Raw genomic sequence first — 25,294 nt, 5'->3', positions numbered from 1 at the left:
TGTTTTTGAGGCCCATTAAGAGACTGGGAATTACAATCAACCTGCTGGAAGAAACAATTGCCCCACCCTGTTGGAAAACTTTTCACCTTACCCCATGGTCAATAGCCTGAGGCTAATCAAGACTGAATACAACCAAACTGTAGGCAGAAATGGGTCTCTGGAGGCTTTGAGTCTTTGCCTGATCTAATTTAAGACCTGGGGCTAGAAAAGTAGACCTTAGTGCACATCTTGGTCCTTTTTAAAAGCACCCAGCCCCAACAGAAGGAGCCACAAGCTGTGGGTTGCCAATAGCTCCAAACAGTGTACTTAGGACCAGTCAGAAACAGCTTCTGGCACTGTCCTGCACTAGTTATTGGGAATCATACATAGACACAAAAATAAACAGGAAGCCAATATGTGAAGACAAAAAACAAGCCCCCAATGAATGACAAAGAGAATTCTCCAGAAGAAGAGATAAATGAAATAGAGATAAAAAATTTATCTGATATAGAGTCCAGAATAATGATGGTAAAGATGCTCAACGGCCTGAGAAACGATATAGTAACTATGAAAAAAGAACAGCTGGAAATAAAGAATGACATAGCACTAATAAAGAACACAGTGGAAGAAATACAGAGCAGATTAGGGGAAGTTGAGTATTGGATCAGTGAATTAGAAGACAGGGTAGAAAAAAATCACTCAATTAGAGAACCAAAAAGAAAAAAAACAACAACACAATTATAAAGCTGGAGGACAGCTTAAGGGAGCTGTGGACATAAAATGTAATAATATTCACATCATAGGAGTACCAGATGGGGGAAAAAGTGAGCAAGGTTTAGAGAAGATGTTTGAAGAAATAATGACAAAAAAACTTCTCTACCCTGGTGAAGGAAAAAGTCACACAAGTTCAGTAGGCACAGAGAGTCTCAAGCAAGAAGAACACAAACAGGCCCACACCCAGACACATCATAATTAAAGTGCCAAAAATTAAAGATTAAGAGAGAATCTTAAAGTAAGCAAGAAAAAAGCAATTTTCTACTTACAAAGAAACTCCCATAAGGGTGTCAGCTGATTTCTCATCAGAAACTGTACAGGCAAGAAGGGAATGGCGTGAAATATTTAACATAATGAAAAGCAAGGATCTGAAATCAAATCAGGATTACTATATCAAGCAAGGCCATAATTCAAAATAGATAATAAGACAGCTTCCCAGACCAAAAAAAAAAAAAAAAAAAAAAAAAAAAAAAAAAAAGCCTAAAGGATTTTATCACCACCAAACCAGCACTACAAGAAGTGCTAAAGGGACAGTTGTAATAAGAAAAAGAAATATATGTATATAAAATCTTCTGGACAAAAAATTAATGAGGAAATAGTGACTCTAAATGACACGCTGCATCAGATGGATTTAATTGACACATATAGAACACTAGTGACCTGGTGCATGAAATTTGTGCACATTAAAGGGGAATTAATTAAAGGAAATATTTTAATATTGCTATTTGCCCTTTCTCTATAATAGAAGTGTTAGAGATGAAAGAAAATTAGTAAAATGTATATAAAAATCTTCCTCCTGTCAGAGTCTGGGGTGCACCATGGCAACCAGAGTCAAGTCCCTGCCCACCCTTGTGTGCTTCAAAATCACGCAAGACCCAGACCCGGCTGGCGCCACCCCCATTGAGCTAGATCCAGACCCAGCTGGCCCCACCCCCATTAAGCCCCACCAGGTGGGGGACATGGCCTCAGGTCGCCTGGCCCAGTGCTGGGGGGGGGCATGGCCTGAGGTCCCCCAGCCCAGGCCAGGGATGCGCCTTGAGGTCCCCTGGCCAGGGCCAGGGGGTGTGGCCTGAGGTCCCCCATCAAGCCCCACCAGGCAGGGGGGACGCAGCCTCAGATCCCCTGGCCTGTGGTGGGGTGCATGGCCTGAGGTTTCCCAGCCTGGGTCAGGGCAGGGGGTATGCCTTGAGGCCCTCCGTCAAGCCCTGTGGGAGGGGGGCATGGCCTGAAGTCCCCTGTCAAGCCCCACCAGGCGGGGGCGCAGCCTCAGGTCCCCTGTCCTGGCCCAGCGCCATGCAGCCTCAGGTCCCTGGTGATAGCTTGTTAAGGCTCGTTACGGGAACTTGGCCTCTGCTGTGGGTGCAGCCATCTTGGGTTTGGAATCCCTGCCTCTGCTGTGGGTGCAGCCATCTTGGGTTTGGAATCCCTGCCTCTGCTGTGGGTGCAGCCATCTTGACTGTTATGGAGTGATGGCCAATTTTCATATTCCCTCTTTATTAGATAAGATTTCACCCCACAGCCGCAAAATTTACATTCTTCTCAAGTGCACATTAGTCATTCTCAAAGATAAATCACATGTTAGGACACAAAACAAGTCTCCAAAAATTCAAGATGATCGAAATCATATTAAGCATCATCTCAGATCTCAATAGAATAAGATTAGAAATCAACTACAGTAAAAACACTCAAAAATATTCAAACACATGGAGGCTAAATAGTATGTTATTAAACAATGAATGGGTTACCAATGAGATTAAGAAAGAAATAAAAAACTTCCTGGAAAAAAATGAAAATGAACACAAAATAACCCAAGATTTCTAGGACACAGCAAAAGCCATCCTAAGAGGCACTACAGGCCTACAAAAAAAAAAAAAAAAAAAAAAAAAAAGTTAATAGTAAACTTTTTAACCCTAAAACTTAAATAATTAGAAAGAGAATAACAAAGAAAAACCTAGAATAAGAAGAAGGAAGGACGTAATAAAGACCAGAGCAGAAATAAATGACATAGAGACTAAAAAAACAATACAAAAGATCAATGCAACCAAGAGCTGGTTATTTGAAAAGGTAAACAAGATTGATGAACCTTTAGTCATACTCATCAAAGAAAAAAGAGAGAGGACCAAAATAAATAAAATCAGAAATGTTATTGGTGAAGTAACAACTGACACCACAGAAATACAAAGGATTGTAAGCAAATACTATGAACAACTCTATGCCAAGAAGCTGGACAATGTGGTGGAAATGGACAAATTCTTAGAAAAATACAATCTTCCAAAATTGAATCAGGAAAAATCAGAAAACCTGAATAGGCCAATAACAACTGATGAAATTTAAGCAGTAATGTAAAAACTCCCAGCAAACAAAAGCCCTGGTCTGGATGGCTTCCCTCTTTGCTAATAATGCCATCATCCAGAATTGATTGTGGTTATTACCTGGCATACTTTGAGTATTTGTATTATGCTTCCACCATTTGCAAATAAACATTTTTCAAAACTGATAAATTATAACTGGGATACCTGAGAAATATTAAATGTGTCCCAAATCAAGTCAATGGTGGGCAAAGAACTTGATTAGAAATCAGGAAAGCTGATTACATTGATCTGCCACTAACTAGCCAAGTGACCTTGAGCAGTTTAAGAGACCTAAGTCTCTTATCTTGAAAAAACAAAACGAAAACTCTAAGGTCACGAAGGACTCTTCCATTTTGAAGATTAAATGATTCTATCAGAAATATCTATTGGCATTAGTTATATGACATAATTTAAACAAAAGGAGGCTGCAAAATTGTAATGTAGCTTTTCACTTCCACCGAATTGGGAGTGTTACTGTGTTCACAAGTGCAGTGCTTTCACATACATCTATAAGACTGTTGTAATTCACAAAACTGTAATGTGGATTGACTTTCTGTGGAATTCAGAGCCGGGGTTGGCAAATTTGCAACATGACAGGCAACATGAAAGTTAAATATATACTTGACTGGATAAGTAAGGAAAAATGGTATAAAATGCATGAAACATAATCCTGAAATTGCATCACATTCCTTACCATCCCACTCCAAGGAATTGAATGAACAAAACAAGGACAGGAAAGAGTATTATGACTTGTCCCAATAACAGCTCCATGAACTCAGTCCTGCCTCTGTTAACTTTGGATTAAGAGCCAAACATATCACTAAAGCCAGTTTCAAGTCTTTACCCCTTTGGCAATTACAATATGTCAACAATATGTTGCTATGGAATTATAAACTCTAAATTTTCACCTCTTTGGAATGTGAACATAGGGAATGTGAATTAAGAAAGACTGCTTTCTGCACTCAATATTTTATTTAGATTGGGAGGTGGAGAAGTAGAGAAAAGGGTGAATATTTTGTTATCTCTGAAAAACATTAAAGGACAGAAAAAAAATGAAGTAACTTCTTGAAATGCCTTGTTCTGAGGTAATCTGAACAGTTGTTGTTTTTAACTTCCCCTCAGTTAAATATGCTTTCATCATGCTGTCTGTACAGAGCAATGATTTGTTTTGCTGTCGTTATTGGCAAAGCAGGAGGTGTAAATGTTTTTCAAATCCTCCAGGGGACTGTAGAGGTCTTCCCCACCCCCACTGGCAGATTGACTTATCTGTAGTCTCTCCCTCTTTGGCCGGCTTCCATGCATGAGCCAGAAAGCAATCCTCCATCTGGAATTCTCCGTGAGGCAACTCTCTTAAGACCTTAGGAAAGAAAGAGTAAAAAAAGAGTTTTGTGTTTTTTTAAACAATATTTTGCCTCTAATAGTATTGAGAATGTTGAAACTATATGATAATATACAGATAAGGAGCCTCTTTCACAACTAGAGTACCAGGCCTGGTACATGCACACACAAAGGTACCCACCATTCTTCAAGTAGAAATAAAAAATGTTCAGGAAGGACAATTAGATGTATTATGATTGGAAAGAGATATTCTATGTCCTGTAACCTTGGGTATTTCATGGCTTTCAACAGCCATTTCGAGACCTACTTAATTTTCACTTAGCTCTGAATGTATAAATTACACAAAAGACTCAAAAAAGCTAATAAGCCCTGGCTGGTTTGCTCAGTGTTGGCCTACAGAAAGGCCTCAAGTTCAATTCCCAGTTCAAGGGCATGTTGCAGGTTCAATCCCCGGCTGTGGTGGGGGCTCCTACAGGAGGCAGCCCATCAATGTGTCTCTCTCACATCAATGTGTGTCTCTCTCTCCCTCTCTCTCTACTTCTCTCCCCCTCCTCTTTTCCTTCCACTCAAGATCAATGGGAAAAATATCCTTGAGTGAGGACTTAATAAAAAAAAAAAAGCCTATACATAGAGCTAATTAAATAGACATGGTTACCACTCCTTCTAGGCTTGTCAATGAAGAGAATTAAAAACTTCTGTCTACCAGAAAATGTTACCTGAAGTAGTACAAGATGCATTCTCCCTTAACTAAATGGATAATTCCTAAACACTATGTATAAACTAGACATAATGGTTTCACTTTAAAATTTCTACTATTGAGAACTATCATACAATCAATATATTCCCTTAATATAATGTATCTTTGTTTCACCAACATGCCATCCTTACAGACATGGAGTGACTTACAATTATTGACATCTTAAAATGGAGGGAAAATATTATATGGGAAAATCCCCTTGACAATGAATTAAGTGGTTAGATGGGATGTTATTCCTGTATTCAAGAGTTGAGGAGAAATTAATGTTGATGAACATTGATAATTCTGGAACAGACATCACAAATATTAAAAATGTCCAAACATAAAGAATGTTGTGATTTTTTTCAAGTTGAATTATTACCTACAGTATTCAATAATCACAAATATTACATAAGAAAAATCTTCCTAATTGGTGAGCTTTAGAAACTGATTTGCATGCCTTTGATAAATAACTTGTGTGCCCAAATGTGCATCCAATTTGCCTGCACTGGCAGGCGCCCTCAGCTTGTCATCTCTGCAGCCTCCACCTTCATTTATTACTCCATATAAACAGAAATGTAATCTTCAGGTGCTAGGTTATAAAAAACTGGAGAATCTTGTACATAAGAGGTAAAAGTGGGATAAAATATAAAAAGTTAGTATAACTGTTTTGTGAAGGACTTGGTATTACTGACCATATATAATGAAATTAAAAATCAACTGCTGAGTCCTCTCTAAAATAGTCAAGTTGATAAACAAGCTGGAAGAACCCTCAGTAATGGAGGAGATGGTTGAAACCAAGCCAAAAATACAGGGGTTAGCAAAAATAGGTGTATCATTGTGTGAATGTGAAACGCAGAGTTAGCAAACCAATTTAGCAATCATAACCTGTGTGTCTCTCTGCATATGAACAACCATAAACCTACCCCTGTATTTTAATATTAGGATCTGAAGACAGAAACTAAGCTATAATTTACACTAAATCACCAACCAAGGATATTCTTTGACAAGGACACAAATGGCACTCATAAAGAGAAATCAAGACCATTGAGAAACAAAGCAGGAACTGTTATAAAGTGAATATATAGGAGCACAGAGGATTGGGAAGACAGTCCAGAAACTGTTCTGAAGTCTTAAAAGAATGTTTTCCTGGGGCACTGGGAATGTTTTAGACCTGATATAAAGGTTTTACAACTGAGCCTTGTTAAGATTGTATTTAAACTGCAAGAAGATTGCTCTGCTAATTAAGCTACTGGAGAAAGGGGACTAGAAAGAAAGGATTGGGTTAAAATGTGATGTCAACAGCCTTACAAGAAATGATACCGATAGAGAAGAGAAGATGGCAGTGAGTACAAGAGGTTTATGGAAGTAACTTACTGCAGGTGGGGATCAAGAAAGAGGAAAAGGAATTAGAAAAATACAAAGTTTGTACGTTTGAGTAAAGCATAAGATGGCCATGGAGGTGGAAAATAAAAAATAAAAAACACACATATGAGAATAAAATGATGAATTAAGTTTTAGAAATACATTTCTAGAAGTGTCCGTGGAATGTGGAGCTGGAAATTATAAATGGGGATTGAGAGCCAACAGCAAAAATCTTCATTCAGAAAGATCTGGATTTAAACATATTGCTACATGTTAGCTTTAAGATCCTGTCAGCTTTCTCATTATTAGCTGAGATTATTATTCCTTTTGTTACTCTACATTAATCTTAACATTGTATCAGTCATTGCTTCTGTAATAGCAGTCACGGAATTTATTCAGAGTAGTTTCAGATACTAAGTGACAATATATAGGATAGCTTGATAAAATGACCTGTTAGAAGTAGGGAGCTGAAGATTGTTTCTGTCCCTGAGAAGGCTTTCAAATATGGTTTAAAGTCTGTCTGGTGTGGCTCAGTTGTTTGAGTGTCATCCATGCACAAACAGGTTTGATTCCTGGTCAGGCACATGCCAGAGTTGTGGGCTCAATCCCTACTAGGAGGTGTGCAGGAGCCCGCTAATCAATGTTTTACTCTCATCAATGTTTCTATATCTCTCTCCCTCTCCCTTCCTCTCTCTGAAATCAATAAAAACATATTACAAACTAATAACAATAAAGCAATATATATATGTGTGTGTATATATATATATATATATAGTTTAGAGAATTATTTGCATGAGTGTTATACTGAAATAATTTAATTGAATGATATTCTGTAGAGGAAAGTAGAGAGTCATAAGAAAGGCAAGGCATAGACTTGGGAGAAGTTATCTTGCAGAGGATGGTGAATGATGTGGAGATAAAGAACAGATTATAGATTTTAGAGGAGAACCAGTAAAACTCAACATAAAGACAAAAAAAGAGAAGAGTACAATATAACAGAAGGGGTAATAGTAATTTCTTTAGAGATTCATTAATGTATATAAAGAAATGTAAAGGACCATTGAATTTTACTATTAAGAAGTTATACCTACAATCATTATGAAAGGAAATTCAATAGAAATGCAGAGAAATATCAGAATTTCAAAGGTAATGACTGTGGATACCAAAAAATAAATCACATGTTGTATTAATTTTCTAGATCTACCAAAACCACAAATGGGGTGGCTAAAACAGCAGAAATTATTTTCTCGCAGTTCTACACGCTGGAAGTCCAAGATCAAAATTCCACATATTTGGTTCTTCTGACCCCTCTCTTCTCTCCTTGGCTTTCAGAGGGCTCCTTCCCTCTGTGTCCTCAAATGACTTTTTCTTTGTTCACTCTCCCCTCTAGTGTTTCTTTCTCTTTGTGTAAAAACCATAATAATTCGGTATTTTTTTATTGAAGACCCATTCTTATGTCCTCATTTAACCTTAACTACTTCTTTTAAGGTCCTGAGTCCAAGTACAGTCAACATATGAATTTGGGAGATATAATTCAGTCATATATATATATATATATTAGTCCTATTTAATATCTTCTTAAATTTTATTATATTTCATACATACCTAAGACCTTATCAAAATATAATGACATTATTATACCTACTGCATAGTTTAAGAAAAAAGAAACATTTTTTTCAGTCAAATCTTCTGTGTACCCATCTGGCATACCTGAGTTAACCTCTAACCTGAATGTGCTATCAACCTTATTATTTTCCCTGAACAATATATAATATAACTTTTCAATGATGCTAAACTTTATATAAATAATATTATCACCAATTAGTCTTTTTTCGTGTGTGGCATTTGTGCTTGTTAGGTGTAGCTCTGAATCATTCATTTTCACTGCTGTCCACTCTTTTATGAATATGGCAAAAATTTCTACTATTCTGTTAATAAATTTTGCACACAAAAACTGCTGCAAATGAGTGAGTTTCCCTAGGGCGATTTATTTCAGTGTGAAATTACTGATTCATGTGAATGTCTATCTTCAACTTTAACTAGATATATTGCTGTATTGCTTTTGGAAGCTTCTATCAATTTGCATATTCACTGGCCATGTATAAGAATTTCATTTGAGGCCAAGTCTTGCTAACAGAAAATTGTTAAACTTTTAATTTTTTCACTCTGTATGCCACATGGTATCTAATTCTGATCTTAATTTGCATATAATAAGAATATATCTCATTCTCCTACTCTGTGTACCAGGAGTCTCACCCTTGTGGACCATATTGCTGGGATCCCTTGCTATCTGACTTCTGGTTGAATTTGTCTAATGAAAGGCACAGGGAGAAGAACAGAGGGCTGATGCAAAGAGAGAAAAGAATATTCCTTCCCCTTCTTATCTGCTCTGGCGCCCAGTATTGTCATTTTCTGTCCTCCACTGTAGTTACAGATCTAATCAGATGGCCCTTTCTTACAGAGGCTATCACTGAGCTCCTATGAAGGTATTTCCTCCTCTTTTCCAGGGGTAGCAGGTGTGAGAATAGCTTTCCACTGCTGCTAATCTCTAGGTACCTCAACCTATTTTGTTACTTTCTTCAACCTTGCCAAATATTTAGTTAAAACCTCTTGGTTAAAAATATCTTCAGCTTAACAATCTACTAAATTTGCCCCCTGACACGACCCTCAAAGATATATTATGAAACCTTCTCCCTTGAACCCCTTTCACTCAATTTCCATTGTCTACTGTTAATACTATCTTTTTGTTGATGCTACCAGAGATTTTTAATACTTATTAAATCAATTAAAAATGTGTTCTCATTCTTTCTTTTTCACAAATGGTGGCACACGATAGCCACTACTTTTCAACTTTTATTTTTCAGTCATTAATATACTAAGGTGGTAATTCTATCAGTACATAGAGCTTCCTCATTGTGATTTTTAATAGATGCATAACAATCCCATTTATGGATATAACTCTATTTATTCAGACCTCTAATAATGGGTATTTAGATTATTTAAATCATGCCATTACTAGCAATCTTTCAATAAATAACAATGTATAAATCAATGCTTATGTAGAGCAATTGCTGGGTCAATGTGACATGAATCTGTTGTTTTAATAATTCTATCAAATTGCATTCTCTGAGGATTGCAGCCATTTACAATCCTATTTGCAATGGACAATAGGGTTTATTATCCCACAGTCTAAACAGTACAGAGCAATATCAGATATTTGCAGTTTTATTAATCTGATATGTGAGATATGGTTTTCCAAATTGTTTTAATTTGCTGGTCTTTGTGTTGACTGAGTGAAGCATCTTTTCATGTTTAGAAGGCATTTGTCTTTCCATTCCTGAGGACTCATGTTCATATCCTATATCCATATTATATAGAATTTTATATTTTTCTTGTTGGCATTCTTTATTAATATGAGGGACAGGCTAACCCTTTTCTCCCCCCCCCCCCCATGATGTGAGTTTCAATTTTTTTATCATTTTGTCATTTTTCTTTTCACTTTTTGTTGTTGGATGTTAGCATGTAGAAGTCTACATTTCTATAGGAATTTTTCAGTCTTTTTTTTAATGGTTTCTGGAATTTTTATTTTCAGAAAGAATTTACACATTTAGAGATTATAAAATATTCTTCCATTATTCTTACTAGCACTTTATCTAATATTTTACATTAATATTCTTTGACCTGCTGCAAATGAAATGTGCATGGAACTTTTTGTTTCCTTTATTGAATAATGTTAGGTATGTTTTCAAAGTGTTTTACTTATTTATTCATTCAACTATTTTATTTAGTTGGATCTTTTAAGCACACTTAGCTACGTTCTGTTCCCAAATTTCAACGTCTGTCATTTTCCTGAGCTTCTCATGTTGCTGCTTGTGATTTCTACTAATTCTTAATTGTGGTGGTTTGTTTATTTTGCCTTTTGGAAATTTTGTATTCTGAGCTCAACTTTGGCATGGATTTACATGTGAGAATCTATGTGTACTGAATTGAGGCTGAATCCCTTCAGATAATATTTGTAATTCTTTCTGCTAGGCACTGTTGGGCAATAACAACTTTTTTAAAAAAATTATTTTTATTTTTTAACAACTTTTAAATTAATGTTTCAATTTATGGTTTCCTGGACCATCTAGGTAATATAAATACATTTCAATCCCCAGCAAAGAAGAAAGACCTGCTCATGTGAAATCTCAGGACAGGTTTTACTTTCCCAAACTTCTAGGTTAATAAGAGCTGCAAACAGCTTCAAGGCACCTGTGGATTCAGTATCTTTATAACAAACTTGTTTTCTACTTCATCACTCTCATCACCTGTACACTTCACTTCCTTAAGAGTATGAAGTTTGTGGTTATATTTTACCTAGCATTTTTAGGATGTCTACAGTGGGAGGAATATTTTTCCTAAGATGTGTAGTCAACCACCTCGTTAGCAATGATACTCTAAGGTGATTTGAGTTTAAATGAAAAAAAAAAGGAAAATAGTTTAAAGCAAGAGCAGCAATTAGACTATATTTTAGGACAAAAACCTTTAAACCATATATTTTAGACAGAATGTAAGGTGTAAAATTTAAGGAGAAAAATCAAGTATTCTAGCAAGTCATATTGTTAACGGACATTCCAGACAAAAAGAACAGAAAGAGCACATAGAAAGGAGCCAAATAGGATAGGGCATCCTAGAGTAAAATGAACAGTACAAAAAGCCAAAGTAATACTTAAGATTAGAAATATACGGTGTGTTCAGATCATGGGGGGTTTGGGATATGATGCTCAAGAGCTTAGAATTGGGCCTGAACCTAAGAATTTTAGTTGAATGCTGGCATTACAGAGAGTTGGGCTTTTGTAATCTTGCTTGGAGCTCTATTATTACACTTGGTAGCCCTTTCATTCTAGGCCGCGGCCATTTGACATGTTCAGTTCTTTATCTAGGGCCAGCCTGACCTGAGGTAGGGAGTTCTAATGTGATAAAATCATCTTAGGTTTGTGGGTGCTTTTTTTCCACCCAGATATGCCTGTATGCTTCTAGTGTTTTATGCACTGCATTCTCTTGGTACTAAGAAATGATTTGAAAATAAGTTTATATTGAAAACTCCTGAGAAATATTCTGTAACTTATATAACTACTAGAGGCCCGGTGCATTAAATTCGTGCACTGGGGGGGTGTCTCTCAACCCAGCCTGCACCCTCTCCAATCTGGGACCTCTCTGGGACCCCACAGGGATCGGGCCTAAACCAGCAGTCAGACATCCCTCTCACAATCTGGGACTGCTGGCTCCTAACCGCTTGCCTACCTGCCTGCCTGATTGCCCCTAACCACTTCTGCCTGCCAGCCTGATTGACACCTAATTGCTCCCCTGCTGGCCCAATCACCCCCAACTGCTCTCCCCTGCCGGACATCTTGTGACAACATGGGGATGGCCATCTTGTGATGATGTGGGGACGACCATCTTGTGACAACGTGGGGGTGACCATCTTGTGATAACATGGGGGTGGCCTTCTTGTGATGCAAGGGCATGAAGGTCAATTTGCATATTACCTCTTTATTATATAGGATTTCTTACAATGTCCCATAGCAGGTAAATGTGCATAGAAGAGTGGCAAAGAAACTCCAGGGATGCTCTTTGAGTAAACATAAAGAAAGATAAGTGGACATATTATACAAATGAGAAAAAAATACACTTAAAAAGGTAGCCAAACATTTTGGGTTGAGTTGGGAATGAGGTAAACAGTGACCAAGTGCTGATACTTTTCATTAAATCATCTTGTGAGAGTAGTTTGGATTGTTGCTGTGGATGTTTTCTGAACATTAGCAGAGACATAGACTTGGGGGCCATTTGTCTTTTAATGCAACCTACCTTCCCCCACCCTTACACACAACATGGGTACAGTGATGATCATGCAGCTAGAACCACTTGGGGAAGTCCTCATTCTGCAAGACCTATGATTGCTCTGAGGAATAAAAGGGTCATTTGACCCATTCATATTTATGAATGTACTAGAGGCTCCCTCCTCTACTGATTGGAGTGTCTGCCCTCTGTTGGTCATTGAGCATCATAGCTACCAGGTGAACAGCTGAACCATCAAACAATCGGATGGTCACTTAGACTTTTATATATATAGATATGTACTTGCTATGCACTTTAATGCAAAGATCTTTGCCTCAATTGTTTAGATGTCAATGATATTTATTTTGTCATAGATTAGGATGAAATCTAGACTCTCAGAGTCAAACCTAACAAAAAGTAACTATAGCACAGATAACTGGAGTCTCAGAATTTGTTTATTCTATCCCAGTTCTCATAAGCCAGGAACTCTTATTAATGGACCTAAATCCTGTTTCTGCTTGCTTAGGCTACTGGCTTTCATTGGAATAGATCCCTGATTTAGAGCACTTTCACTTCTTAGATATTTGAGTGTTGTGCCTGGAAGCCAATCCTCTGCTATGAGTTTACAAACTTTGCAACATAAATAGTCTGCTTACATATCAAAATATGCCAACTCCTTTATGCCATATCCTATACTTGAACACATTTTGCCCTTGTCATCATGCTTTTGCTCCATTCCTGAGTCAAATCCTTACTGCTTAAGAAACTGAATTTTCTTTTAGCCCTGCTCCTGTACAGGTTTCAACGTTCAATTTTTGGACCATCTATATTTGCCCTGTTAAGTTGTAATTAAATGCAATTTTCCATCCACTTTTCAAAATATGACAATGAGAAGAGTTTTTATGTTGAGGCTAAAGGAGAGTTTGACAGCAGGAATACTGCATTAGTTATCTATTCCTGCTTAACAAATTATTACAAACTTGGAGGCTTAGAACAACATACATTTATCATTTCACAATTTTGATGGGTCAGGAGTCGAGGCATAGGTTAACTGGGTCCTCTGCTCAGTATCTCACAGGTTGCAATCTAGTTGTTCGGCAGGCTGCTCACGTGGTTCAAGGAAGATCGTAATATCTTTTGGTTGTAGGACTGAGGTTGCTGGCTGTTAGCCAGGTGCCATTCTCAGCAACTAGAGGCCCCTGTCATTCTTTGCCTCTTAGCTCTGTCATAACATTGCAACTTATTTCTTAAAAGCCAGCAGGCGAAGCTCTTACTCCACTATAAAATGGAATATTATATAGTATAACATTATCAAGAAAATGATTTTCCCATTATCTTTGCCATATTCTATTGGCTAGAAGCAAGTCACAAGTTCAAGTCACACATGAGGGAAGAAAATTATATAAAGAGATGACTCATTGGAGGCTATCTTAGAATTCTGCCTACCACAGATACCAATCTGATAACTGGAATAAAAGGAATTCCACTTATTACCAACAACTCTCCTTAAAAACTAAAAACAAACAAAAAAGGAAAATACCTAATAAATGCCTGTTGGGATGGCTAGTTTTATGGATTAGCTTGACTGGGCAATAGAGTGCCAAGATATTTGCACTCATTATTACAGCTGTTTCTCTGAGAGTGTTTTGGGGTGAATTTAACATTTAAATCAATGGACCGAGAAAAGCAGATTTTCTTCCCTAATGTGAGTGGGCCTCATTCAGTTAGATCAAAGCCTGAATAAAACAAAAACCTCTCCCAAATAAGGAGGAATTCCTCCTTCCAGACAACTTTAGAGCTGGGCCATAGGTGTTTTGTTTTGCCTGCCTTTGGCCTGGAACTGAAACATTGGCTCTTCAGAGTCTCATGCCTGCTGGTCTTCAGGCTGGAACTATACCATCAAAGTCTCTAGGTTGCTGACTGTAGATTTAGAACTTAGCAGCCTCTAGGATTGCATGAGCCAATTCCTTATGATAAATTAAATCTTTCTCTCTTTCCGCCTCCTCTTTCTCTCTCTCTCTCTCTCTCTCTCTCTCTCTCGGTTCTCCATCTTATTGGTTCTGTTTCTCTGGAGAGCTCTGACTAATATACATGTTAAGTTGCACATGTTATATTAACTAATCACTAACTAAGCATCACTTGAAAATCACCAATTACTAATCAGCATTATCACATAATTTCTATTATTTAGATGGAATATTTCTTGTTTTTGCTTTTAAATGAACATTCTACCATCTTTGTGGCTGTCTGTTTTAATAATATAACCCACCTGAAAATATAAGTTGACACAAATGCCTTTATTATAACAAATGGTGCAGAGCTGACTTGGAAACCTGCAGGAGGCCTCTGGAATCTTGTTCTCTGCATAGCTGACTTTGAGCAGACACAGACTAATGGAATCTGACTTGTTTGACCAATATAAGTTTATGATGTGACAAGGGAAGAATATAGTTATTTTTTAAAGAAGACCCAAATGTTTTGTTCATTCTTTATTCTCAATGATACTGTGCAAATTTACTTGTACTATTGTTGTTGTTAATTTATTAAGGACAAACTAATTATTCAGATGATTGAGCATTTTTTTTTAAGTGAAGGACAATGATAACGGTGAAACACAGATGATCAAAGTGATTAGAAATCTAGCCGTAGGAATGGTTTTACTAGACTGTGGTCTACTAACGCATCCATTTTGCAATATCATAAATATGATATAAAAATTCAAATAAAATTTCTGCTAAAATAACATTTTATAGAAAAATATCTAGCTTCATTAATTAGAACTCTTACTAAAGCCATCGTCCAAAAACGTATTCAGAAAATAATACCAGAGTGAGCTTATTCATTGATAACCTTCATTCAACAAATATGTTGCTACATCCAGAATTGGGAATTAAAAGGGAACCAGAAGAGACACAGTCCTCTACCCTCATAGACTTTCTATTATAGTGAGAGGGGGTGGGGAACATTAAACAAAAAATTATAGTTAAGAATAGTATCTATTATATCTTGTGGATTAGCAAACCTATTTAACCTTAATAGTAGAAAACTTTTATAGCAGAGTGAAAGAGAAGGTCCATTTGAAGAACTGAGCATAGAGAATTCAAAGTTTTAGAGTTATAGACTAGAATGAAGTTTAACATGACAGAAACATAGAATTTGATATATCTATAGTTGGGGAGAGGAATGCCAAGAAATTAAACTAGAGTTCATAGAGATCACTGTATAAAGAGTGTAAGAAGCCCAAATCAAGGCCTTTGAAGTTTATCTGAAAGAGGAGGCCATTGAAAACTATTGAAAAAAATCAGATTTAACAAAATTAGATATTCATTTTAGACATGTTACTTTGAGTTGATTTTATGACAGCTTTATTGAGAACAAATTACCATAAAATTCACTCTTTAAGATATATAATTCATTGATTTTTAGAAAATTCACAGAGTTCAACTATCACCATGGTCTAATCCCTGAATATTTTTATCATCCTAAAACAGAAATGTCATGCATTCCTTACTCTCTTCAGCTCCTAACAACACTAATCTATTTCTGTCTCTATGCACTTTCCTTAACTGGACATTCAAACACATAGAATCATATAATATATAGTTTGTTATGAATATTATTTCACTTAACATCATATTTTCAAGACTCATCTCTGTTGTAGAATGTATTAATAGTTCATTCTTTTGTATGGCTGAATTACGTACCATATTTATCTATCTATATAAAAGCCTAAGCGACCATCACAACCAAATGGATGACCAAACAGGCTGCGTGTGGTGACCAGGCTGGCAGGGGGTTAGTGAGGGGCCACCAAATGATCGAGCAGCAGGCTGCATGGGGTGACCAGGCCAGTGGGGGGATTAGTGAAGGGCGACCAAATGACTGAGCAGCAGGCTGTGTGGGGCAACAAGGCCAGCGGGGCAGGGTGGCAGTTGGGGGCAATCAGGCCAGCAGGCAGAGGCAGTTAGGGGTGATCAGGCTGGCGGGGGGGGGGGGCAGTTAGGGGTGATCAGGCAGGCAGGCAGGTGAGTGGTTAGGAGTCAGTGGTCCAGGATTGTGAGAGGGATGTCCGACTGCCAGCCCAGGATCGGGCCTAAACCAAGGGGTTGGACATCCCCCGAAGGTTCCCGGATTGGAGAGGGTGCAAACTGGGCTGAGGGGATCCCCACTCCCCGTGCACAGATTTTGTGCACCGGGCCTCTAGTATTTCCATAATACCGTATTTGTTTATCCAATCATCAGTTGATGGACAGTTGAGATGTTTTCTTTTTTTTTTGGCTATTATAACAATGCTGTTATGAACAATCCTGCACAAGATTTTATATGTTTTCATTTCTCTTGGGTATATAACTAGAAGTGGGTTTGCTGGTTTATACGGTAACTGTAGATTTAACAATTTGAGGAACTAACTGTTTCAAAGTGGCTAAAATTTATAGTCCTACCAACAATGTATGAGGATTACAATTTTCTATGATCTTGCCAGCCTTGTTATTGTATGTCTTTTTTTTTTTTAATTAAAAAACTTAGGAATGTGAAGTGGTTTCTCATTGTGGTTTGACTTGCATTTCCCTGATGACTAATGACATTGAGCATCTTTCATGTGCCTGTTGATTCTTTTTTGTTTGTTTGTTTATCCTTACCCGAGGATATTTTTCCATTGATTTTCAGTGTGGGAGGACAAGAGATAGAGGGAGAGAGACATGATGTGAGAGAGACACATCAATTGGTAGCCTCCTGTATGCCCCCCAACAAGGGTCAGGGATTGAGCCTGCAACCAAGTTATGTGCCCTCGACCAGAATCAAACCCAAGACTCCTTAGTCCGTGGGCCAACACTCTATCCACAGAGCCATACCAGTGGGGGCTATTGATTCTTTCTACATTTTCTTTTTTTGTTGTTGGTACCCATTGGTTTTTAGAGAGTGCAAAGGAGAGAGATAGAGGGAGGGAAGAAAAGAAAGAGAGAGACATTGTACACATCACCTCTCACACTGGCCTCAACCAGGACAAGGATAGAATCTGCAACCCATGTATGTGCTTTGACCAGGAATGGAACCTGAGAACCTTCGGTGTGGGGACAGAGGCTCTAACCACCGAGCAACACCAGTGAGGGCATCTTTCTATGTTTTCTTTGAGAAATATCTTTTAAAGTCTTTGTCTATTTTTAAATTGTGTTATTTATCTTTTTATTGTTGAGTTATAAGAGGTCTTTACATATTCCGATTATAAGTCTCTTGAGTTTTTACTAGATTGTGTCCTTTAAAAAATATATATTTTAATTTTGATGAAGTACAATTTATCTATATTTTCTTTGGTCACATTTTTTTTTGTTATATAAGAAATTATTTTATAATCCAAGGTCACAAAGATATTCACCTATGTTTTATTCTAAGAATGTTATAGTTTTAGCTCTTACATTTTGGTTGTTTATCCATTTTGAATTTATTTTTTTATATGGAGTAAGGTAGGGGGTCTAACTTTATTTTTTATTATGTAGGTTTCCAGTAGTCCTAGCACCATTTGTTAAAGAAAACATTTTATCCCATCAAATGGTTTTAGAACTCTTGTTAAAAATCATTTAGCAAATTGTATGTGATTATTTCTGGAATCTCAATTATATTCTACTAGAGGCCCAGTGCATGAATTTGTGCATGGGTGGGGTCCCGATGGGGCTGGGGGGAGGGGTGCCAGGATGTGATCGGCCCTTCGGGCAGGTGGTGGGACACCCTTGCTGGCTCGGGATCTGGATCTGTCCCTTTGATGTTCCCGCCAGGTGTCGGGAGCCACCTGGCCACTGCTTTTATATTCTTTCTTCCTTGTGGAGCATCTAGGGAGGGGAAGTGGCTGCAGTGCCCAAGGCTGACTTTCAGGAGGCTGGTGGAGCTGTCGGGATCATGCTGGGGGTGCTAGTCCATCAGTGCCTGGCCCATTCTCCAGAAATTGGACCTGCCGGACTACTGAGGGAGTGAGTGGCTGCTGATGGACTGGTGGGTCTGTCAGCTGAGCACTCCCGCTGTGGGAGTGCACTGACCAGCAGGGGGCAGCTCCTGCGTTGAGCGTCTGGCCCCTGATGGTCACTGTGTTATAGCGACCAGGCTTTCCATTTGTTCTGCTCATTCATTCGTAGCTATCACTTTGCTTTTATATACGTAGATTGCTAGAATGTTTTGATTGTAATAAGTTTTCAAATCAGGAACTGAGTCTTTCAACTTTGTTCTCTTTCAAGATGGCTCTGACTATTAGGATCAATATGTCAATTTCTGCAAGAAAAATAAACTAAAAATTTCTATAAGGATTGTAATAAATCTGTCAATCAATTTGGGATATATTGCTCTCTTAACAATATTAAGTCTTCCAATAAAATACTATGATATTTTTCCCATTTATTTAGGTCTTTTTTTTTAGCAATGTTTTATAGTTTTGAGTGTACAGATATTACACTTTTGTTAAACACATCCCTACATTTTTATTCGTTTGGATGCTGTTGTAAATGGAACTGTTTTGTTAATACTTCCAAATTGTTCATTGCTACTATATTGAAATACAGTTGATTTATATATATTTATCTTGTATCCTAGAACCTAGCTGAACTCATTTATTAGTTCTAAAATGGTGTGTGTGTGTGTGTGTGTGTGTGTGTGTCTTACCCTGGATTCTAGATATATAAATCATGTAATTCATGATGTATAAATAGAGATACTTTTACTGCTCTCTAATCTTGATGCTGTTTATTTCTTCTTATTGACTGATTGCCATGGCTAGAACATCTAGTACAATATTAAATAAAAGTAAAAGGAGTGGGCATCCTTTTCTTGTTCTTGATCTTAGAGGAAAAGTGTTTGTCCTGTCACATGAAGCAATAATACTCTCTGTGAGTTTTCCATAGATAGTTTTATAAGGTTGAGGAATTTCCCTTCTATTTCTACTTTGCTGAATGTTTTTATCATAAAAAGATGTTGGATTTTTTTTAAATATATTTTATTGATTTTTTACAGAGAGGAAGGGAGAGAGATAGAGAGCCAGAAACATCGATGAGAGAGAAACATCGATCAGCTGCCTCCTGCACATCCCCCACTGGGGATGCGCCCGCAACCCAGGTACATGCCCTTGACCGGAATCGAACCTGGGACCTCTCAGTCCGCAGGCCGACGCTCTATCCACTGAGCCAAACCGGTTTTGGCCGATGTTGGATTTTTTAAAAAAATTATTTATTGATTTTAGAGAGAAAGGAAGAGAGAGAGAAAGAAACATCTATTTGTTGGTCTACTTATTTATGCATTCATTGGTTGATTTTTTTTATGGGCCCTAACCATCCTGCAATTTTTGCAAATCAGGACAATGCTCTAACCAGCTGAGTTACAGGGCCAGGGCTGAAAGGATGTTGGATTTAATTAAGAGCTTTCTCTGTACATCTCTCTGGAGATGTCCTTGTATTATCTGACCCTTATTCTATTAATATAGGTTGCTTTGATTGATTTTCATATTCTCAACCAGTCTATCATGCCAAGGGATATATGCCTCTTGGCCAGTGTGTATAATCTTTTTTAAATGTTGTTGGATTCAGCATGCTAATATTTTATTGAGGATTTCCACATCTATGTTCCTAAGGGATATTGGTATGCCATTTTATTTTCCTCTGATGTGTCTGCCTGATTTTGGCAACAGGGTAACCCGGACCTCATAGAGTGAATTGTTTGAAGTTTGAAGAATGGATAAAATCGATAGTGCCACATGTATTAATTAAAGAGCTGTTTCAATAACTCAGGTAAACATGATAAAATAGGGTTTAAAGTAATGTTAATGGAGTAGAAATGTGGAAAGAAGATATCAACATTCAATATCAGATTTTTAAAAAGCTGAACTTTTTCTTTGAAATCAAAGGAGAGCTACACATGTAATACACAGTATCTCTGAACAAGCCAAAGTGCCGATTTCTACAGGCTTCGAGAAGTTAAAATGAAACAAAATAAAATATTTAGAACTTGGCCGACTTTCAGAAGCGGGGTGTGTGTCTGGCAGCATTGGTAATTGGCTGCTACTAATTGGCTGGTTTTCAGAAGCATGGTTATTAATATAAAGTTGTAATTTATCAATAGATATGAGTTTAAACTTATTGGCATGAGTTTAAAACTAATTCTAGTGATTACTTAATATTATAGACAAAGGAAAACAGTAATATTTTATTCTCAAGGAGAAATGAACAGCTTAAAAGTGAATTCAAGGCATACTGATTTGATGAGACATTTAAAGAGAGAAAGATATTTTTAAAATGCTGCCTAATGTATTTCCAAGTTTCTAGGAAAGGAACTGGTATATAGTAAGCACTTTATACATATTCTTCAATAAGAAGAAAACACATTTCTATTAGTATAGAGTACATCAATGAAATTTTAAAATATGGACATATTCAATTTCAGATATCTGGAAGATACCTAAAAATAACAGTTTTGAATTAGGACAGATATTTATTCTAATCAGATTTTGTAGCCACCAGCATATAGATAGTTATTAAAAACATAAGATTAGATGAAATAGCCCACAGACAATACAAGAAGAAAAAAAATACCATACCACTAGAACAGACATCTGTCAATCACAAACATTTAAGGAACCAGGGAAGCTATAGAACCTGCAAAGGAGACTAACAATGAAAGACCTGAAATAATGAGAGGAATGTGGAAGCTAGGGGATTTTTTACCCTTTGATATAGTCTTCCTGAAGGAGGAAGAAGTTAACCTGGTTAAATAATCCTTACAGGGTGAGCAAGAAAGGGAAAGATACTGATCTGATGCAAGGTACACATCAGATAAAGCAACAACCAAGTCACTGGTGTCCTTGACAAGAGCAGGTTCAGTAGAGTAGTTAAGTGCTATGTGTGGAAAGGGTTTCAGGTGAGGAGAGGGAATAGAAGGTGTGGATGTGAAAGAGAAGAGCAGGATAAGTGGTAGCTGGAAGCAGCCTTTGGATTGAGAAAAGGAGTTCATTTTTTATTTTTTAAGTTGAGGGAAACTAAAGCACATTAAATACTAATTGGTAAAAAAAGAACAAATGAAAAAATTTATGACACAGAAAAGAGAAAGGATAATCAAAATGTTAAAATATAAAAAGTGGTATTTATTATTTATTTTCTCTGACTCTCAAAACCCTTGTAGCTCTTAATTTCTAAGATTACTTGAAGTGTCTACATAAATTACTATATTTCATCAGGAATTTATTGTTAGACATTTTATTACAAGTAATACAAAGATATAGTGTAATACCCCTGCCCAGTATATCTAGTAAGAGCATCGGCCCATGAACCAAAGGGGTTCCAGATCGATTCCTGGGCAAGGGCATATACCTGGGTTGCAGGCACCAATTGATGTGTCTCTTCACATCTCTCTCTCTCTCTCTCTCTCTCTCTCTCTCTCTCTCTTTTACTCTCTCTCTCTCCTTTCCATTCTAAAAATCAATGGGAAAAATATCCTTAGGTGAGGATGAACAACAAAAAAGATATAACATAATATTTGCCAAAATTGATAAAGTCTTTTTTATATTTTATGGAGGATATATAATGAAGTAAAAAAAAAATCACTGTACCTTTTAATTTTTTTCACAAATTTTATATTAAAATCTTTAAATTAATCAAAAAGATAGGCCCAGCCAGCATGTCTCAGTGGTTGAGCATCAACCTATGAACCAGGAGGTCACGGTTTGATTCTCAGTCAGGGCACATGCCCCAGTTGCAGGATCAACACCCAGTATGGGGGCAAGCAGGATTCTCTCTCATCATTGATGTCTCTATCTCTCTCTCCCTCTCCCTTCCCCTCTGAAATCAATAAAAATATTTTTTCAAAAGTTGCAGGAATTATTTGAAGAATAGCATGTGCCCTTTTCCTATATGTATCAGTTGTTAATATTTTACCAATTTTATCTATTATCTTTCTCACTCCCACTCTCTTCTAGTTTTCTCAGTCTCTCTAAAAACTTCCCCTCCCTTTTTTCCTCCCTCCTCCCCCACACCTTTCTCATATTCTGTAATAAACCACTTTAGAATTAGTTGCAAATATTGCAACACTTAATCTCTAATTAATGCATAAAATATCAATCATTTATGAATAGGGACATTCTCGTACATAACCATAATACAATTGTCATAGAGAAAACTTTTAACAGTAATATAATATTATCTATTATACAATCTATATTAAATTCTACCCACAATCAATTATTACAATAATATTTTATAAACATTTTAGATCCAGAATGCAATAAAGTTTGTATATTTCATTTAGTTATCATATATTCTTTAGTTTCCTTTAAACTAAACTTCCCACAGACTTTTCTTAGTATTACAGAATATTGATATATTTAAAGTATATTTTTAAATTTTTTTCTTTATTGATTAAGGTATTACATATGTGTCATTATCCTCCCATTGCCCTCCCAGCCCCCCACTCATGCCCGCACCCCCCTGGTGTCTTTGTCTATTGGTTAGGCTTATAAGCATGCCTACAAGTCCTATGGTTGATCTCTCTCCCTTACCCCACACTCCCCTACTTTCCCTCTGAGGTTTGATGGTCTGATCAATGCTTCTCTATCTCTGCATCTGTTTTTGTTCATCAGTTTATGTTGTTCATTATATTCCATAAATGAGTGAGATCATGTGATATTTACCTTCTCTGACTGACTTATTTCATTTAGCATAATACTCTCCAGTTCCATCCATGCTGTTGCAAATGGTAAGAATTCCTTCTTTTTTAATGTAGCTTAGTATTCCATTGTGTAGATGTACCACCATTTTTCAATGTACTCATCTATTGATGGCCATTTAGGCTGTTTCCAAATCTTAGCTATGGTGAATTGTGCTGCTATGAACATAGGGGTACATATATCCTTCCTGATTGGTGTTTCTAGTTTCTTAGGATATATTCCTAGAAGTGGGATCACTGGGTCAAATGGGAGTTCCATTCTTAGTTTTTTGAGGAAACTCCATGCTGTTTTCCTCAGTGGCTGCACCAGTCTGCATTCCCACCAGCAGTGCACTAGTGTTCCATTTTCTCCGCATCCTCGCCAGCACTTGTTATTTGTTGATTTGTTGATGATTGCCATTCTGACAGGTGTGAGATGGTACCACATGTCATTTTGGTTTGCATCTCTTGGATGATTAGTGACCTTGAGCATGTTTTCATATGTCTCTTGGCCTTCCTTATGTCTTCTTTCGAAAAGTATCTATTTAGGCCCATTGCCCATTTTTTGACTGGGCTGTTTAACTTCCTTTTGCTAAATTGCATGAGTTCCCTGTAAATGTTGGAGATTAAACCCCTATCGGTGATAACATTGGCAAATATGTTCTCCCATGCAGTGGGTTGTCTTGTTGTTTTATTGATGGTTTCTTTTGCTGTGCAGAAGCTTTTTATTTTGATGTAGTCCCATTTGTTTATTTTCTCCTTAGTTTCCATTGCCCTAGGAGCTGTATCGGTGAAGAAATTGCTTCGGCATCTGTCTGAGATTTTGTTGCCTGTGGATTCCTCTAGTATTTTTATGGTTTCCCATCTTATGTTTAAGTCCTTTATCCATTTTGAGGGTTTTTTTGTGTATGGTGTAAGTTGGTGGTTTAGTTTCATTTTTTTGCATGTATCTGTCCAATTTTCCCAACACCATTTATTGAAGAGACTCTCTTGACTTCATTGTATATTATTTTAGATTACATGATATCTCTTAATTTGGGTTTTCTAATTGTTTCTTTTTTCTTTTCATAATTAGGCTCAGGTTATAAAATTTGGAGGAATTACTACCTGGGTGATTAGTTTATCATATTGTAAAGCAAAGAATGTCAATTTGTATTACAGATAGTATTATGTTTAGTCACTTGATTAAAATGGTCTCCACCTCTTATCCATTGAAAGGTACTTTTTACCCTTGAAATTAATAATTTGAGCCTACAAGAATATCCTGTCTTACAAAGATATTTTACCCAGTGTTGTTGTCATCTACTGATGACTTTTTCCTGGGTGCATTATTGCTATGGGTGGTTGTGAAATAATGTGCTATATCTATAAATTCTTCTATACTTAATATCTATTTATCCTTATTTTTCGTAAATAAGGTAGTTACCTTTATAGCTCACTTAATTTTTATTTTAAAAAATTAAGCATTAGTATACATTTAATGGATTGATTTTTAATTCAATATTATAATCTATTTCTATTATTATTTATTTGAATGTTTAGCCTATGTCCTTATTTGGCAGATAAGAGTTCTCAACATCTTTCTTCTATCAATTCATTCCTATCAGTGTTGGAGTATTTTCTCACATAATTATAAAATTATATTCAGATATGTTTAAAATTATGTATATATGTATATGCACATATATTATGCATTATAAAATTATGACTTTATTTTGTCTTAAATTAGAAAACAAACCTAAAAGGTTCATTTCTCTGTCTTTTCTTTCTTATGGTACCTTCTTTTTCCAAAGTGGGGAACTTAATTCCTAGCAATACCGACATATTAAGTCATTTGTTCAAGTTTATTAAACAAATGAAATAGTTTCACACTTATTGCAGTAATGCTATTAACAACAATACACTTAAGTAATATTCAAAATTTCTTTTGGTTATTAAAATATATCCTACCTATTGATAGGAATAGTAACTGAGTAATTCACTCAGTATTTTAAAAATGGGCCTAACAAATGATAGATATTTTTATTAAAATAAATCATGTAATAGCATTGATCACATGTAATTATAATGGTATATTAACGAAGAGAAAACAACTGAAATGTAAACTAATATTATAGTGCTCTTTTTCTTATTTTTATTTTGTGATTATCACATTAGAAAAAGAATTGCTTTGAAGTTAAACTCTGATGGCAATTTGGGGTACAAAGAAGGCAAAAAAAAAAAAGAATTTCCTCTTCTAAGTGTATTAAAATGCCACCCTATTATT

The 25,294-nt window shown here is 36.5% G+C and overlaps 1 long non-coding RNA gene across 1 annotated transcript in view; it reads right to left on the bottom strand.

Annotated features, from left to right (window-relative positions):
* Positions 1-4,060: 4,060 nt before the first annotated feature.
* LOC308526573 overlaps positions 4,061-25,294 on the bottom strand; it is a 667,011-nt gene continuing 645,777 nt past the window's right edge. Inside the window, exon 13 of the long non-coding RNA XR_013996560.1 lies at positions 4,061-4,461. This is a non-coding gene — a long non-coding RNA (uncharacterized lncRNA). The remainder of the gene's footprint in view (positions 4,462-25,294) is intronic.

The sequence above is a fragment of the Myotis nattereri genome (assembly GCF_964212035.1).
Source record: "Myotis nattereri genome assembly, chromosome: 1".
NCBI lineage: Eukaryota > Metazoa > Chordata > Mammalia > Chiroptera > Vespertilionidae > Myotis > Myotis nattereri.
The sequence above is the reverse complement of the archived record's forward strand: the minus strand, read 5'-3'. Positions and strand labels throughout refer to the sequence as shown.